Source organism: Triticum aestivum, chromosome 3B, assembly GCF_018294505.1.
Source record: "Triticum aestivum cultivar Chinese Spring chromosome 3B, IWGSC CS RefSeq v2.1, whole genome shotgun sequence".
In the NCBI taxonomy this organism is placed as follows: Eukaryota; Viridiplantae; Streptophyta; class Magnoliopsida; order Poales; family Poaceae; genus Triticum; species Triticum aestivum.
Genome location: NC_057801.1, coordinates 421,079,321 through 421,084,788, shown reverse-complemented (window position 1 = coordinate 421,084,788; position 5,468 = coordinate 421,079,321).

The window sequence follows — 5,468 nt, the reverse complement described above, 5'->3', positions numbered from 1 at the left end:
AACTACATCTACGCACTGCACCGAAAGAAATGTTTTTAGTATTTTTTCTCACGTGATCACCTGCATCATTTTTATGCTGTACTACTATAGTAGCCTAGGCTAGTCATAGTGGAAAGTAACTTAGACTACTCCAGTAACTCTATGGTTACCCTAAGGGCAAGTACTACCTCCGTCCTGGTTTACTCTTCCAATTTTGTAGTATCAAAATTTGACCATAGATTTAACTGACAAAATGTTAATGCATGTCACTAAGAACTATATCGTTGGATTCGTATTTGAACATAATTTCAAATGGTGTAATTTTTAGTGACATGCATTGGCATTTTCTTAGGTAAATCTATGGTCAAAATTTTATACTAAATACGAGGTAGTATTCCCTCCGTCCCAAAATTCTTGTCTTACATTTGTTTAGATACGGATGTATCTAACACTAAAATGTAACTAGATACATCCGTATTTAGACAAATTTAAGACAAGAATTTTGGGACGGAGGGAGTACAAAAGTGGGCTATGTAGGCCAAAACATGTGCCAAATTCACTTGTGATGCATTTGGCATCGATGCCCCTCCATTGCTCACCTGGTGCCCCAATCTGGATCACCTACTTTGCTCCGGTGCCAAATTAACTCACGCAATGAAAAAACACTGCGTGGGAGAGAGAGAGGACTGAGGCAATAAAAAAACACTTGTTTGGGAGAGTGAGAGGCTGGTGTAGTTGGTTTGATTGATTTGTTTATACATGTGGGTCTGTGTGCACAGCGGTGCCAACTCTCTCACATCGCGAGAGCGGTGCCAAAATCTTTTGATTTGACATCGATGCGTATTATGTGGCATACTTTTGCGAAATATGGCATCGGCCACATAGTGGAAGGCAACAAACGCCCAAGCTCTTCACGTGCTCCTAGTTAAATGAGAGGAAACAGAAACAGAGAGAGAGGGAGAGAGAGGGAGAGTGAAAAAATATCACTAGCCAGCCAACCCTATCGTATGAGCGAATGATATTGGTACCTCTTGATGACACGGCAATCTTATGCAGCCAGCTGCTCTAATATGTTCTCTTCTTTTGCAGATAAAAAAAGACCCGAAAGTGAAAAATGTGCTGCACTATAACAATCTCATCGAATGCCTTGATCTCCATCTTACAGAAATTGATTTGATCGACTATCGAGGCAGCACATCTGAGATTAAATTGGCTAGGTTCTTTGTTCTGGAGGCAAGTGTGCTCAAGGTAATGAGGTTTGGCGTTCTCTGGCGCAACAATGAATGGCGTGCTGATCACCGCAAGTGTCTAAGCCTAAATGACAAAGTCTCCGCAGAAGCTGAATTTGTTTTTGAAACATCAAGTGGCCAGAGACTCGAAAACTTATTTGCCCATTAGTGACTTGTCAGGGCGGTGGATTTTAGTTTGTACGATAACGCTGCATCCACCTAAAGTAACGAAAGTTCTTACGTGAACTTCCTAGTAATTCCCTCTTCCTAGGTGCAGCATTACTCCTAACATTTGTAATATCAGTTTGAAACTTGTAATATTGCCGTGTCCTATTCCTGCGTTTTCAAAATCCTGCGAATCAAACAGGTCCTGAGTTGGTGATGATGTTGTGCCTCCCATCTTTCACCAATAGCCGTCGGATCTAGATCTGACGCATACAAACCAAGCTTCTCCATTTTTGCAAAAAGATGCCCGCACTTGTTCCCTATTTACAAACAACTCCTTGTCTCTCACAATCAGCCTTATCTCCTCCCCACCACATCTAGAAGGCCGTGGAAAAATCTGGCGCGATGGCCGCTGCCGGAGCCGTCCACCCCCAATCTTGGTGTTCCGTGCAATGCACGGGCATCTACGCACGGGAAATTATGTCGAACAGGGCTAGTTGTAAGCAGGCTAGCTCTACAGCCATGATGATAGTGACTGCAGACGGTGAGGCTGACTATGGTATGCCGAACACGGCGCCTATACTCAGGTGTCATCTCCGGCGCAGGGTCTTGTCACTTCACTGTGAGGAGCAGCACGTAATAATTTGACCAACGGGTAGTACAGTGCTAGTACTCCTAGGAGTACTACATTGGTAGTACTACTACTAGTACTAGTAGCACCACCGTCTGGATTTAGGAGTACTACCACGTCCATCTGGATTTTAGTATTTGACTAGCAATATCTAGTAATGCATGTCACAAAAAATGTACTACTCCCTCTGTAAATAAATACATGGTGTTTTATTCCTATCGGCGAGAGAACTTAATGTTTTCTTGCTAACTAGAGTCTTAATAGGATTACATGCAATGAACTAAACACTGCATGTCATGTTTGGTAGTCTCAAGTCATTGAAAGCATGCACGGCCCACATCTCTCATTGGTTGATATGTCACGAAATAAGAAACAAGGAGGGAGTTAATGCACCGTGCCTAAGTGTTTTGGGATTATTTGGTTTTCGTAATGTGACTTACACAACATTTTTGTTTACATGCATTAACATTTTATTAGTTAAATCAAAGGTCAAAACTTGGCGCAAAATGCAAAGGGGACCAATAAACCAGTAAACATCAAACTTCTCTCGTTTGGCCCCAACTAGAGGTCCGGTGAGATGACTATACTGCACCGGCACGGAGGGGGCGCAACTTCATTGACTTACGGCAACTGCCTTTGGGTGAATGACACGTGGGCCCAGGGGGTGGCTGGCCCACCTATCATACAGCCAAAGGCAGGTGCAGTAGAGGGCCGAGGAGTAGTACGAAATCCTACGCACCTACGCACGCTAACCAAGGGCAAGAGTGATCACTCGAATCGCAAGATCAGTTGACTACTACTACCTCCGTCCTGGTTTATTAGTCTCCTTTGTAATTTGTGCTAAATTTTGACCAAAGATTTAACTAACAAAATGTTGATGCATGTCAACAAAAATTATATTTTTGGATTCGTATTTGAACATAGTTTTCAGTGATATAATTTTTAGTAACATGCGTAAACATTTTGTTAGTTAAATCTGTGGTCAAAATTTGACATGGATTACAATGGGGACCAATAAACCAGGACGGAGGTAGTAGAAGCTAAGCTAGACCCACGGAGGCGATGAGCGCGAGCATCAGCCGGCTGTGCCAGATGGTCCACGATGCCGGCCTGCAGCCCGGCAACGAGGAACATCTCCAGGTAGTATTGCTTGAGGCCGGCAGGGCGAGGGGCCGCTTGGACGACAGCTTCGTCACCTTGTTCGACGAGGTCCTCATTAGTTTCCTCGACAAGTTCACTGTCATCAAGAAGCTCGCGGACGACTTTGACGTAAGCCTTCAGCTAACGCGCCCAGGCTCTGCGATGCCCGCCACCCTCAACGACCACTATGGTGACAACCTCTTCGGTGCACTGGTGGCCCTGCGATTGCCCGCCGTCGCACAGGAGAATGTCCACCTTCAGGTTGCGCTCGCCGCGTAGCGCCTGGCGTAGCAAGACACCATGGACATAATCACCCACGTCTACGCGCATGCAAGAGGAGGATGATAGGACGCTGGCCTTCTTGGACCGCAGGGCAACCTTGGATGGCACTGTTCAGAAGCACATTGAGCTCGCCGCCAACGCCGCTGCTCCTCACACCTCCGTTGGTGACCCGGCGCACTAGGGCGTGAGGATGTCGTTGATGGATCTGTATGTATTTTTATCTTTCCGTCAAATCCATGTAGTAGTATATGGTACTATAGTAATTATCTTACCTTTCGCATCAACTTCATAATTTTCGTACGTACTCCATGCATGAACGGCGCCAGAACCAAACTTCTCATTACTCTAGGCAAAATCGTTATTTTCTATCTATCGATCGCTCCATGGAGCAGAACCAAATTTTACAAGTTACGAGTTCAAAAGGAAAAGCCTGCCATGTTCGCGTTGCACCCCCACACGGTTGGTCCGGCACGCCGCTCAAGCGGGAATGCGTGCGGTGTTGCATTTTCACTTACAAGTGGGACCGTAGTTGAGCAAACCGACTATCGGCAAACCCCCACCCCGCCCACCGCGCGATGGCTGAGAAAACAGGAGGGAGAAGAGATGGCTGTAGCACGGACTCCAAGAAAATTGGTGTCGGATGGGAGTCGTGTGGGTGGCGTGCGCCATACTGCTAGACGTGAATGCTAGTTATGGCCCATGCCACCCCACTATATCGAGCCTATATCGAGGTACAGTACGTAGAACAAATTTCCTGCAGTCCGTGCTCAGCACTCCTCTATCTCTCTTCTCAGCCAGCCAGCGGACGCGCGGAGCCCATCGTCTGTTTGCTCACATGCGGTCCCACATGTCAGTGAAAACGCAAGCGGACCCACTGAACCTGCACATCTTTCACCTCGACGTGCTGGTGATGAAAAACAAATCCAAGAAAGATCTTCGGTGGCCGCTTTTGGAGTTACTCAAGAGTAGTAAGATTCTATTTACAGTTTAACCCAAGATGCACATCTCGTGGCTTCAACTACCACTCTATTTTCTTTCATGACACGACCTGGATGCTGGATGTCCCACGTGTCGGCAAAAGGAGGAAGAACCCGACCAAATCTTCGGTTGTGCTCTCGGATTAGACTAGTTGTGCTAACTTAAAAATTTTATTGTGTACTCCCTCCGTTCCAAAATACTTGACTTCCATTTGTCCAAAAATGGATGTGCCTATATACTAAAACATGTCTAGATACATATATATTTTGACAAATAGAAGGCATGTATTGTGCAACGGAGGGAGTAGAATGGATGCAAGTTTTTGTATTGGGAAGAAGAGTACATCCATATATTGATAGAGCGCAATTTAGTAGATGTTCTATCACTTTTAGCTAGCACAGAGGCTATAGATGAGATTAGTGCACTTGTTGATACTCCTACTTGGTATGCGTGTTGCTGCTTAGACGCAGAGAAAAACGGACCGGAGGGAGTACTAGAATAGAGGCTAGACATGAGACTAGATGCGAGGAAGCAACGTCTACTTCTTTACACTCGAAGAAGAAAGAAGCACGCAAGATCGAGCCTCCGCAGATCAACAATGAATGCATCGAGAAGGCACTAATCCAACTTACAGGAGTAGTAAAATGTATTCTTGTGGTTCTTGTTTTCTTTGGTCTTGCTTTTCTAGTCAAAATTATCGTTGGAGTTCGTGCAAAACGGAGGTCCGTTTGGGGTCGTGCGTTGCAGTTGGCCTTACAAGTGGGACCGCAGTTAAGGAAACCGACTATCGGCAAACCCCCACCTCGCCCGCCGCGCGATGGCTGAGTTAGAGAAACGATGAGGTTGAAGAGATTGCTCTAGCACGGACTCCAAGAAATATGGTGTCAGATGGAAGTCGTGCTGGTGGCGTGTGCCGTACTCCTGGACGTGAATGCTTGTTCTGGCCCATGCCACCCTACTACTCCTACTACTTAGTACTATATAGTACTACTAGTATCGAGGATTCGAGGTGCTGGTTACGTAGTACAGTATGGCTACAGTAAAAACACCCGCACGACGCGCGA